Source organism: Protopterus annectens, chromosome 1.part0 (genome assembly GCF_019279795.1).
Source record: "Protopterus annectens isolate FY-2018-M chromosome 1.part0, PAN1.0, whole genome shotgun sequence".
NCBI classification, from domain to species: domain Eukaryota; kingdom Metazoa; phylum Chordata; order Ceratodontiformes; family Protopteridae; genus Protopterus; species Protopterus annectens.
Genome location: NC_056725.1, coordinates 519,145,946 through 519,160,067, shown reverse-complemented (window position 1 = coordinate 519,160,067; position 14,122 = coordinate 519,145,946).

Genomic DNA, 14,122 nt, shown 5'->3' with positions numbered 1-14,122 from the left:
CTCTATAGCTGTGTGGAGTCTTACTGGGGATCTGGATAAAGAGGGAGAAACTAGCTCCGGACTGACTGTGGTCTCTGTGTGCTGTTAAGAGAAATTGCAGTTGATGCAGAGAGCTGAATCTTGAAATATTGAGTGTGTACTTGTCATCCTCTCAGTGTACACCCCCCACTGTTGCCAGTTGTGAGGATTGAGGCTCCTTAATTACTCATCCAGTGGTTGATTGTCACACAAGGGCATAAAGTCTGAAATTACTGGAAGTGAATAAGAGAGAGCAGTTTCCCTAACAGCCATAATACTTTAATGCATTTAATAGAATGGTGTGTAATTTCGTTTTATTTAAAGATTGCCAGTGCACTTTTTCTTAGGGTGAAAAGTTAATGTTTTCTGAAAGTAAACAAGATGTTTTTCATATCTGAGAGGATACTAGAGAAAGGGAAAGAACAGACAACAATCAGTGTAAGTGGGAGCACAGGCTGTAACATGCACTTTAGCATGAGTAACCTTACTTTTAGGTTAGGTAATGCCTGTGGGTTTTGCTGTCAATTTGGATAATTTTTATATGGACAGTTAAACTTCACTTTTTGAAGATATACACAGTTTTTGTGTGTTCCTGTGTTTGTTCTAAGTTACCAAGTTATGGGGTGTTCTGAAATTGTATTTAGTTTTTTATTCGAGGGTTTTCGTTAAAACAAAAAGTCAGGAAAATGTGACAGTTCCAAATGGAGATGGCAAGAAACAACTGTCTGAAAGATCAGCCTGCCAAACATTAGTGTGTGCATGTAACACAAAAGTTTTAAATCCACATTCAAAAAAACTATCATGTATAAGAGGTGGGAACAAACTTGTTATGATAATGGCCATGCTATATATATTAACTTGGAAAGTAAATGGCCTTAGATGTATAGACAAGAATGAATGAGTATTAAATTATATTAAGCACTGAAGACTGCAAATAGTAATGCTGCAGGAGACACATGTAGAAATAAATGAACATGCAAAATATGACAAAAATATTTCAGAATGAATATTCAGCAGAATATCAAAGAAAGGAAAAGGGGAGTAATTACATTAATTCCTAGAGGGGTGCCAATAGTGACAGAAGATGGGAAAAATACAATAATGGTAGATTTGTGATAGTAATGGGCTATTGGCAAATATTATATTCTACCAAAAATGGCTATTATGGAGTTTAAGAAAATTTTGAGAGAAAATAATCAGCTTTCAGCAGGGAATATTACTTGTAAGTGGGGACTGGAACTTTATTGCAATTGTGAGGATAATTAAGGGGGAACTAGGAGGGAAATATAATTTCTGAAGAAATTTATGTAAATAGTTTGTATGGAAGACATTGATTCAATAGTAGGAACTCAGAGAATTTACATATTCTCCAAGGTACAATAACAGGGATAGACTAGATAGAAATTACATTTCCCAGGAACATGTGCATTTAATTGACAACACACATCCAATAACTATTTCAGAATATGCAGTAATAATAATTAATATAAAAATGGGCGGCCACGGTGGTGCAGTGGTTAGCATTGCTGCCTCACAGCAAGAGGTTCTCCGGTTCGATCCTCGGCTGGGGTGCCTTCTGTGCGGAGTCTGCATGTCCTCCCTGTGGTCGCGTGGATTTCCTCCGGGTGCTCCGGTTTCCTCCTACATCCCAAAGACATGCTGCAGGTGGATTGGACACTCTAAATTGGCCCTAGGTGTGCGTGTGAGTGTGCCATCTGTGGAAGGTTGGGCGCCGGGCTGGCAACTCGACACTGTAAAACTCCACTGCCATTCAATGTGCGGACAAGGTGATCCGCTGTGGCGACCCCTAACCGGGAAAAGCCGAAAGAAGAAGAAGAAGAAGAAGAATAACTAATATAAAAATGCAGGGTAATGAAATAAAAGTAAGCTTTCCTAACAACCTGTTAAAAAGAGAGGAATTTAAGGAATGGGTAATGTACATTTTTCAAGAGTTATTAGGGAAGATAGAAATTTCTTCAGAAGTTATAGCCAGTGAGTGGGATAAAATGAAAATGGAGTTCAAAATAGGGTAGAAATAAAAGAGAAAGAGAGATGGAAACCACCGTAAAAAACTTCTCCAAAGCCAACTTCACACTTCTTATGACAGAAGTGGCAAACTTCATGACATCCATGCAGAAGGACAATAGAGGTACAACTGCTGAATCCTACACAAATGCACTTTATAAGCACTTACACGAGTGCATGGATCATGCTATCCCTAATAGAACCAAGATGCTATCCTCCAAAAAAAGGAAGCCAATCTGGTGGTCCTCTGCCATAAACAATCTCTACAACAGAAGAAAGAAACTGTTGCAAAAAAAGAGTAAAATCCCATAACTGGAGGAACTCCCTGGTCAACCTCAGTAAGAAGCTGAGATCCCCTCATAAAATCCTCCAAAGCTAGTTACGAAAACAAAATTGCCACTGACTCTAAAGACAACCACAAAGCATTCTATAGGTATGTCAAGAATCTCAATGACAACACTCAGATCTGCTCTGAGTTACAGCACAATGGCACTAAATATACAGAACCAACTGATATTGCCAACATCCTGGCAGACAGGTTCAGTGCTAACTTTACCCCCCTCTCACCCCCTAGAGGGCCCATCTCTATACCGGAAGAATGCAAAGTTCCTGTAATCATGGCTGCACAGGTAAAAAACACACTCCAAAAAGCCAAGAACACAGCATCCATGGGACCTGACAATATCCTAGGCTGCATTCTACACGAACCACAGAATGAACTGGCACCCTACCTAAATACCATGTTCAATCATAGCCTCACCTCAGGCTTTGTGCCCATTGAATGGCGCACCACAACTGTTATCCCACTCCACAAAGGGGAAGCCACGAAGGACCCCGGGAACTATCGCCCCATTAGCCTGACAAGCCTGGTCTGCAAGGCCACAGAATGTATCATCATGGAACTCATAAACAAAGACATTGGTAATATCCAAACTCTGGACCCTACCCAGTTCGGGTTTGTAAAAGGCAGATCATGTCTCCTAAACCTGATTGACTTCTTTGAAGCAGTCACCAAAGCCATAGATGAGGGTAAGGTGGTTCACACAGCTTATCTAGATCTCGCCAAGGCTTTCAACACCATCCCCCACTCTGGAATTATAGATAAGCTCACTAAATTAGGTATAAATCCCTATGTCACTAGATGGGTTGCCAACTGGCTCATGGACAGAACCCACACTGTGAAAGTAGCAGACTCCAAATCAGACTTCAGACCAGTGACAAGTAGAGTACCACAGGGTTCAGTCCTGGGTCCTTTCCTGTTTGGTATCTACTTTTCTGAATTACAGGCTAACACAGAAGGTCTTTGGCTAACAAAGTTTGCAGATGACTGCAAACTAGGAACTATAATTGAAACTTCTAATGATGTGGACATACTACAAAAGGGCCTCAATTACACTGATACCTGGTGTCAAAGCCATGGCCTGAAGCTCAATGCCAAAAAGTGTATTGTCATTCGCTTTGGTAAAAACTCTGTACCCATGAACTACCACATAAGTGGTAGTCTACTTAATGCCGAAAGTGTGATAATAGACCTTGGGACACAGGTGGACAGTAGTATCTCCTTTGATCATCACATCGCCACAGTGGTCTGGAAATCCTTCTATGTGGCTCACCTCATAGGTTCATAGGTTCATACTAGGCTATCTGCCCTAGGGCATTTATAAGCCTAGCCAGAGTGTGTGTGGCTTTCACCACCCCTTAGGATGAGAATACTATACCCATTAGTTTGCTGTGCCTCTGTCCAGCAGTGATACAGAGATGATTCCTGGGGTAAACCTACGATCTCCCATCCACTCGTCAAGATTTCTCTTGAACAGAGTCAGTGAGGGGCTCTGCCTCACATGGACTGGGATTCTGTTCCATAGTGTAGGGAGTCTCTGGGTGATGAATCTGTCCCTCCAGCACGTCCTATTTATATCCGTGTTGAGGTTTAAGTCTCTTGCTCTCGTGGCTCTGGTGGATTTGGATTTTTTGAGGTGGAGCATGTCCATTAATTCCGGGTTGAACATGGCCTTATTTGTCAGGCACAGATCACCTCTGAGCAGATGGTATGCGACTGAATAGAGCTGGAGTTTCTTCAGTCGAGCATCGTATGACATATGTTTGAGCCCCTTTATCCTTTTGGTGAGGAACTTTTGGGGTCTCTGCTGCAGGTGTCGGGTAAGGTACATTCCGAATGGGGCGTTGTACTCAATCATTGGTCTGATAAGTGAAGAGTACAGGGGTACAATGACCTCTCCTGATCTGGATGTGAATCCCTTCATGATCAGGTGGGCAATGTAGAAGGTCTTCCTAACCACTTTGGCAATGTGAGTGTCAAAAGAGAGGTTACTGTCAACTTGGGTCCCCAGGTCCCTGATAACTTCTTCCGTGTTTAATGGATTACCACCTATGTGGTAATTAGGGGTTACCTTGTTTTTCCCCAAAGGGTATGACTATACATTTTTTGGCATTTAGCTTAAGGCCATGGCTATGGCACCAGTTATCCATTTCTATGAGACCTCTCTGGAGGATGTCTGTGTCTGATGGAGTGTCAATTATGGTGCCCAGTTTGCAGTCATCTGCAAATTTTGTCAGCCACAATCCCCCTATGTTTGCCTGCACTTCAGAAAAATAAATGCCGAACAAGAGGGGGCCCAGGACTGAGCCCTGTGGGACACCACTCGTGACTGGCTTAGAGTCTGACATGGCACCAGCAACTCTAACCCTGTGTGTTCTGTCCTTGAGCCAGTTTGCAACCCATCTTGTGACATATGTGTTTACATCTAAGCTGGTGAGCTTTTCTATGATGCCCGAGTGGGGTATTCTGTCGAATGCTTTTGCTAGGTCAAGGTAGGCTGTGTGAACTGCCTTACCCTCATCAATGGCCTTAGTGACTGTTTCGAAAAAGTCGACCAAGTTCAAGAGGCAGGATCTGCCCTTGACAAAGCCAAATTGGGTAGGATCCAGTGTCTGTAGATCCCCAATGTCTTTATTTATGAGTTCCATTATGATCCTTTCCATAGCTTTGCAGACAAGGCTCGTCAAGCTTATGGGGCGGTAATTTCCAGGGTCCGTAGAAGCACCGCCTTTGTGGAGTGGGACCACAGTTGCCGTACGCCATTCTTTGGGTACGTATCCTGTAGTAAGGCTAAGATTAAACAGCAGCCTTATGTGTGGGTTTAGTTCCTCATTGAGTTCGTGTAGCACACAGCCGGGGACACCGTCCGGTCCCATTGATGCTGTGTTTTTTGCTTTAGAGAGAGCAGCTCACACCTGGGCATCTGAGATGTTTGGGAGGCTAGACTCTGGTGGGATAGATATTTCTCCTTTTTGGGGGGGAGGGAGGGGAGAAATTTGCACTGAACCTGTCTGCCAGTATGTTGGCAATGTATGTGGGTTCAGTGATTTTTTTATCATTTTGGACTAATTCTGAGCATATCTGGGAGTTTCCACCCAGGTTTCTAACATAGCTAAAGAAGGCTTTATGATTGTCTTTTGTGTCATTAGCGATTTTTCTCTCAAAGTTGGCCTTGGATGATTTTATGAGTGATTGTAGTTTTTTGCTAGTATTGATCAGAGATGCTTTCCCTTTTAGGGATTTTGCTCTGTCATGTAGTAGCTTTCTCCTCTTATTGTAGAGTTTGTTTATGGCTGGGGTCCACCAGACCGGGCGCCTGCCTTTGGTGGAAAGGGTCTTGATTTTATTAGGGATTGCTTGATCCATACATTCCTGGAGGTGCTCGTAGAAGGCATTTGTAAGGGTTTCAGCAGCATGGGTTGTGGTTTCCACTGGCTCAGGGGCCTTGAAGGATACCACTCCAGTCTTAAGAAGTGTGAAGTTTGCTTTTGAGAAGTTCTTCACTGTGGTCTTTTTTGCTGGGGTGGGGGCGGGATGTGGATCTCCAGTGAGATTAATTTATGGTCTGATCTCACCAATGAGGGATATACTTCCAGTGTGGAGCATTTTGTCCCCATGTTTGTGATGATCAGGTCTAGTATATTTTCTCCTCTTGTGGGAATGGTGACTAGTTGTTCCATAGCATTTGAGTTTATGAACTCAAGGAACCTTTGGGCTAGGGTGTTGGGGCTTGAGTAATGTTCCCAGTCTATGTTTGGGTAGTTGAAGTCACCCAATATGATGGTGTTTGGAGAGACATTCATACTCTCCAGTGTCTTAAGGAAGGCTGTGTGGGTTTCCTGAGTTTGAGAAGGTGGTCTGTAGCATGTTACAAACTGTAGGGCAGTTTTACCTATGGTTAATTGCACCTGGATGGTCTCCGATGCTTCGTGCGTTGCCACTAACCTGGAGGTGTGGGTATCCTTTATGAATATGGATACTCCCCCTCCTTTTGTGGTTCGGTCCGGATTTTGGGGCTGGAACGCATGATATGAGGTATAACCTGATAGTGCTGGGGTGCTCTCAGGAGCCTTGAACCAGGTTTCAGTCACAGCACAGACATCGATGTTCTCCATACTGAGGAGGGCTTAGAGGGCGTGCATCTTGAGGTTTAGACTTCTGGCATTGAGCAGTATTACCCTTAGTTTTTCTCCATTTTTGTTTTCTAGGGTGGTAGGTTTATCATTTGAGCCCTGCCTAAAAAAGGCACTATGGGGGTGGCAAGTGCCTTTGCCAATATCCGGAAGCCCAGGGGTGACAGGTGCAAGCCGTCCCTTGTGAAGCAGCGTGGCTTGTCAAGCATGTCATCCCAGGCAGACAGACATTGGATCCCCTTAGAATGACACCAGTAATTAAGCCAATTATTAAAGCTGATCATTTTGTCTCTGTATTGTGGCATCAATCTTGGTGAGGGTAGGATACTGCTCAGGGTCAGGGTCGTACCGGCCTGGGCTACATAATCTGAGAGCTCCTCTATGTCTCTTTTCATGTAGTCCAGGGAGGTACGTCTCAGGTCGTTCACACCGGCATGGACAATTACTGAGTCATACTTGTACTTGCTGTGGAGTGACCTAAGTGCTTGTGTTATGTGGCGGATTCTAGCGCCTGACAGGCAACTTACTGTGATCTTTTCCTTGTTCAGTCTGGTGAGTGGGACTTCAGTGTGTCTGACTATGGAGTCACCTATAACAAGTGTGTCCGGCATTGTGTTTGGCCTTAAGGGCTGTGACTGTTTAGCACACTGACTTTGAGAACTATGTGTTGCATGACTTATGTCTTGAGGTGGCAGTTGCTTGGGTGTCTGCTTTGGAGGCCTCTGTAGTTTTGGTAGATTTTTGATCAGTGCCTCCGAGTATGTTTTTGTGTGTTTATGTGTTTGTTTTGCAGTTGTGATAGTTCTATGTGAAACTGGGTTTGTGGTGTGCGTGGTTTCCTTCTCCTCCTGTCTGGTCTTGCCAGTACTGAGTTGAGAGAGCTCAGCCTCCAGTTTGGCTATATAGTTGCATCTCTCACATGTATTTGTGTTTTGTGGGAGAAGGAGTGGGTTGTCTGTGTACATGAGGCAATTGTAACATTGCCTCAAGATGCCCAGATTCACCAGCTGAACAGGAGAGGACGCTAGCAACTGACCCTTCGACATGCTAGAAAAAGTGAAAAAGTTTGCTGTGTAACTGAGTCAGAAGGGACCTATAGGGAAATGGGTACTCAAGGGGATTCTAGGCTAATGTAGTACTTTGTTTAGTATACAAGTACTTTACCTATATAAAAATGCTTTAGGAGCAAGTGCTGAGCTTTTGAGATAGAGAATAGACTGTTTAGATTGCAAGTAGAGAAGTTCTAAGGGAAAAATTGAAGAGCAGACTTTACGGAGCCAGAAATAGTTTAACTGGCGCTGCCCGATGGTGCTCTATGGGTAACTCCGTGCTAAATCGCGCTAAAGCGGGCCTTATAGCAGGAGGCTGAAAAGAGCCAGGAATTGACCCAAAACAGCCAATAGACTACAAGTTTCTGGCTGGAACCACTGCTCTAGAGACAAATAGGCTGCTCAGTGCTCCCCACTCCCACTGGTGAACAAAGAAGCTTCCCTTTATCCAAATAAGGATATGGAATAGCACAGGAACCAAGCCAAAGCCCAGAGATCAGCAAACTCTGAAGACTGGACTATTCTAGTTCAGTAAGGCGGGAAAATTCTAGTTCAGTAAGGCGGGAAAAACACATCACAAAAGGTTTCTCATCCAGAAAAAAAGAGGTAATCATCAACTCTAACAAATCTAAAATTCTACTCCCCCCCCCCCCACTAGGGCTTTCTCCTTTGACAAAAACGCTTTCATAGTCCTAAGTCAAACCAACACTGCTATAGAAGTCGTCCCCTCCGCAAAACTTCTTGGCATTACTATAGACGAAAATCTTAAATTTGGCATCCACATTCACCAAAACATAAAGAAAACCCACCAAAAGTTAGGTATGCTCTATAGGAATAACCGCTTTCTCACAAACTCCTCTAGACATACCCTGGCAACTACCTACCTTCTACCTACACTACTTTATCGTGCTCCTCTCTCTTAACTAATATGTCCTCTTCTAACATCTCTAAACTTGAAACTTGCTATAATAAGATCTCTAAATTTGCCACTAATACTAAAACCTCAACTCACCACTGTCTTTCCCTACAATCTCTGAACTGGCTAGAACTCTCTAACCACCTAGACTACCTCCAACTAACTACAGCTCATAAATTAATATTCTACCCTGAAAAATGCCCAGCCTTAACAAATATCCTTCCTCCATACATCCCAAATAGATCTCCGAGATCCAAACACCAAAACTTAGTCTCCATTCACAAACCAAAATGTCCCGCTGGCCAACTACTACTCTCCTTCTCACTAGGTAAGAAATGGAACTCTCTTCCTCCTTCTCTCAGGACTACACCCAAATCACAATCTTTCAAGACCCAACTATTCCTATATCTATCATCCAAATGGAACTGCTCCTGCTTCCACCCTACATAAATTATAGTGAATACCCCACCAACTGTTCTACATCGCTTGCATTTCTCTACTATTCTCCTAAAATAGACTTAGCAGTCTTTCTCTGACTATGGAATTTCTTCCTCAATACTACATATTGTAAATACTGTATATATCTGTACCACCAATATTAAAAAAACAAAAAAATTCCTATTGCTACAGACATTAGTATCATGTTGTTTTGAATTTGGAACTCCTGTAAAGGTGTTCTCTATTACCTATTAGCTGCATTGTTTGATTTACATCTTATGCATTTGCATTACTGATTGTATGAATTTTATTCCTGTATTTTTCTTTAACATTTTGTAACCTTTTAATGTATTTGTATTGCTTACGGAGCTTTTCTCCCTGGGCCTCCACTGAAAACGGGCACTTTTAGGCCCAGTGGACTTCCCCGGTAATCAAACTGAAAATAAAATAAAATAAATAATTGTTCCCCTCTACTCATCACTCATTAGACTCATTATAGAGTACAACGCCCCTTTTGGTATGTACCTCACAAGACATCTACAACAACTGGAAAGGCCACAGAAATACCTCACAAAGAGGATTACTGGCCTCGGACAGATGCCCTACGCAGACCTCTGCCTAACATACAAAGCTATGTCAAACCCAGAGCTGGTGGACATGCTCCACTTAAAGAAATCCCAATCCCTCCGAGCTACATACTCTAGGGACCTAAACCTTGTCACCACAATAAACAGAACATGCTGGAGAGATAGATTCCTGTCCCAGAGACTTCCCATACTCTGGAACAGACTACCTATCTATGTCAAACAGAGCTCCTCATTAGCACTCTTCAAGAAAAATCTTGATGATTGGATGGGAAATAGGAAATTCACCCCGGGATCACTTCAGTGGCTCTGCTCGACAGGGGCACAGGAAAATAATTTTCTTGGGTGGAAATAGCCAGGGTACCTTTTTGGCTAGGCTTATATAGGCCCTAGGGCTAATAGCCTAGTACCTACCTATGAACCTATGGTTAATTAGTAGTTTGAATTACTGACAGAGGCTGACAAAGTTTAAAGTATTGCAGAATAAGGGGAATCTCACAAAACAAGAAGAGGCACAACTACAGAGGGCTAAACAGAAAACAAGGGAGTATCTGGATAATATGCATGAGTTTTAAAATATTGCAGTTAAGCAACTATTGTTGATAACTCCAGAACACAAAACCTTTTACCAAAACAATGTAGGCAACATAAAATAGAAAGGTCTGTCACCAAACTTAGGGAGCCTATAACAAGCAAATAAATAGAGATCCTATAGAGGTATTAGAGATATTTCAGACATTTTATGAAAATTTGTAAAAAGCAAGGTTAGAGACAGAGGCGGAATCAACAACTAACAGTTAAGATAGGAGGAGGTGAGAAAAATGGTGATGTACATCATCCACCCACCTACAATCCCTTTTTCTTACTTTTGCACATGGGGTCAGGGTATCACTTCACCAGTGACAATCATCTAGAGCCAAGATTTACACTGCTATCCCTGCCGCGGTAGTTCTTTCACACCATACTCACATGCACAATCATATCTATGGCCAATTTAGTGTGTTCAGTCCACTTACTGCATGTCTTTGGAATGTGGGAGGAAACTGGAGCAACCTGAAGAAACCCACGCAAACACAGGGAGGACATGCAACTCCACACAGAAGGCACCCCAGTTGAGAATCGAACCTGGAAAACCTCTTGCTGTGAGGCAACAATGCTATCCACTGTGCCGCCCAGGTAATGTATATCAATCTACAGGAAATTCTCCAATAACTGATGATATTGCTGTAGAAGTCTGGAAGTTAGGAGTTAATAAAGTGATAAAAATCTAGAAGATTTTGTTTTAACAGTATTTTAAGAGGAAGGAAAGCACTAACATCTTGGAAGAAAGTTGTGTTGGCTGTAATACCTAAAGATGGTAAAGTATCAATATTCATCAAAGATACCCACACCTCCAGATTGGTGGCACAGCACGAAACATCAGAGACTATCCATGTGCAACTAACAGTGGGTAAAACTGCCTTCCAGTTTATAGCCTGCTACAGACCACCCTCCCAAACCCAGGAACCCCACTCGGCCTTCCTGAGAACACTGGAAAATATGAAGGTCTCTCCAAACACCATTATATTGGGCGACTTCAACTACCCTAACATACATTACTCTAGCTCCAACACCCTAGCCCAAAGGTTCCTAGAATTTATAAACTCAAATGCTATGGAACAACTTGTTGCCACTCCCACAAGAGGGGAAAACATACTGGACCTGATCATCACCAACATGGGGACTCTATGCTCCAGACCAGAAGTGTATCCCTCACTGGTAAGATCAGACCATAAACTAATCTCACTAGATATTCACATCCCGATCCCAGCCCCTGCCCAGAAAACCACAGTGAAAAACTTCTCTAAAGCAAATTTCACACTCCTCAAAACCGAGGTGGAATCCTTCAAAGCCCCCGAGCCTGTGGAAAATACGGCCCAGACCGCAGAATCCTTTATAAACGCATTCTATGAACACCTTCAGGAATGCATGGATCATGCAATCCCAAATAAAACCAAGACCCAATCCTCCAAAGTTAGGCGTCCTGTCTGGTGGACCCCAGCCATAAACAAACTATACAATAGAAGGAGGAAGCTACTACATGATAGAGCAAAAGCCCAAAAAGGGAAGGCATCTCTGATCAGTATTAGCAAAAAACAACAGGCACTCATAAAATCGTCTAAGGCCAGCTTCGAGAGAAAAATTGCACAGGACACTAAGGATAATCACAAGGCTTTCTTTAGTTATGTTAGGAACCTGGGTGGAAATTTCCAGATATGCTCAGAATTAGTCCAAAATGACAAAAAATACACCGAACCCACAGACATTGCCAACATCCTAGATGACAGGTTCAGCGCACACTTCTCCCCCCCCTTCCCCACCAAAAGGGCAAATATCTATCCCAGCAGAGTGCTGCCCCCCTGACATCTCAAATGCTCAGGTAAGAGCCGCCCTCTCCAAAGCAAAAAACACAGCATCAATAGGACCAGACGGTGTCCCGGGCTGCGTCCTACATGAACTCCAAGAAGAACTAAACCCAAACATAAAACTACTGTTCAATCTCAGCCTTACTACAGGATATGTACCCAAAGAGTGGAGTACAGCAACAGTGGTCCCTCTCCACAAAGGTGGTGCCTCAACGGATCCTGGAAACTATCGCCCCATAAGCTTGACTAGCTTGGTCTGCAAAGCTATGGAAAGGATAATCATGGACCTCATAAATAAAGATATTGGGGAGCTACAGACACTGGATCCTACCCAGTTCAGCTTTGTTAAGGGCAGATCCTGCCTCTTAAACCTGGTTGATTTCTTTGAAACAGTCACCAAGGCCATTGACGAGGGGAAGGTGGTCCACACAGCCTACCTGGACCTTGCAAAAGCCTTCGATATAATACCCCACTCGGGCATTATAGATTAGCTCACCAGCTTAAATATAAACCCCTATGTCACTAGATGGGTTGCAAACTGGCTCAAGGACAGAACCCACATGGTTAGAATTGCTGGAGCCATGTCAGACTCCAAACCAGTTACAAGTGGCGTCCCACAAGGCTCAGTCCTGGGACCTCTCTTGTTCGGTATATATTTCTCGGAGGTACAGGCTAACAGGGAAGGACTGTGGCTGACCAAGTTCGCAGATGACTGCAAACTGGGCACCGTAACAGACTCTCCAGCCGACACAAGCATCCTACAAAATGGCCTCATAGAAACAGACAACTGGTGCCAGAGCCATGGCCTCAAGCTAAATGCCAAAAAGTGTATAGTCATCCCCTTTGGTAAAAACAAAGTGCCCACAAATTACCACATAGGTGGTAATCCATTAAGTACGGAAGAAGTAATTAGGGACCTGGGGACCCAAGTTGATAGCAATCTCTCATTTGACAACCACGTGGCCAAAGTGGTTAGAAAAACATTTTATATAGCCCACCTAATCATGAAGGGATTCACATCTAGATGAGGGGAGGTCATCGTGCCTCTTTACTCATCCCTCATCAGGCCCATAATTGAGTACAATGCCCCTTTTGGGATGTACCTTACCAGACACCTGCAGCAACTGGAAAGACCCCAAAAGTACCTCACCCAGAGGATCAATGGGCTCAAACAGATGCCATATGCTGCCCGGTTAAAGAAACTCCAGCTCTACTCAGTGGCATACCGCCTGCTCAGAGGCGATCTTTGCCTGACGTATAAAGCCATGTCCAACCTGGAATTAATAGACATGCTGCACCTCAGAAAATCCAAATCCCATCGAGCTACGTGCTCGAGAGACTTGAACCTCAGCACTGAAATAAATAGGACATGCTGGAAGGACAGATTCATAACCCAGAGGCTCCCTTCACTCTGGAATAAAATCCCAGTCCAGGTTAGGCAGAGTCCCTTATTGACTCTCTTCAAGAGGAATCTTGATGAGTGGATGGGATACAGTAGGTTTACCCCGGGTATCACTTCTGTGTCACTGTTAGACAGAGGCACAGTATACTAACCTCGAAAAAGGGCACAGCAAAATTCATTTAAAATGGGTGGCGAAAGCCAAACACACTCTGGCTAGGCTTATAAATGCCCTAGGGCAGATAGCCTAGTATGAACCTATGAACCTATGGATCCATCAAACTCAGATTCATACAGAAACATTTCAATTTTAAACCATGATTACAAAGAGATTATGTCTATACTAACTAAAAGAATGGCAAAGGTATTGCCATGAAATTGATAGATATGGATCAATTTGATTTTTTTTGGAGGGGAAACAAGCATTAATAGAACAATGGTGACCCAGAGGGAAGCAGAATGTAAGAAAATACAGGTTATTGTATGAGCCTTGATGCAGAGAAGGCATTCAACAGCAAGTTGGGATTTTAATGGTAAGAAAATGGAAGCCCCTGATACAAAAATAATGTTATTTAGGAGGATATATGAAGGAATGGAGGAAAGAATTAAACTGGGTGGTTTTCTCTGTTAAGCTGTGTCTGAACAGAGGAACGAGGCAGGGGTTTCCTCTTAATCCTTTCCACTTTCTTATTTGCTTTAAATTTAGGGAGTCAGAAATTTGAAGATGTAATAGGTATGGCAATCAAGAAAACATAGCTTTATTTTGCAAATGATATTATTTTGTCCCTGTCAAATCCAGAAAAGGACATCTCAGT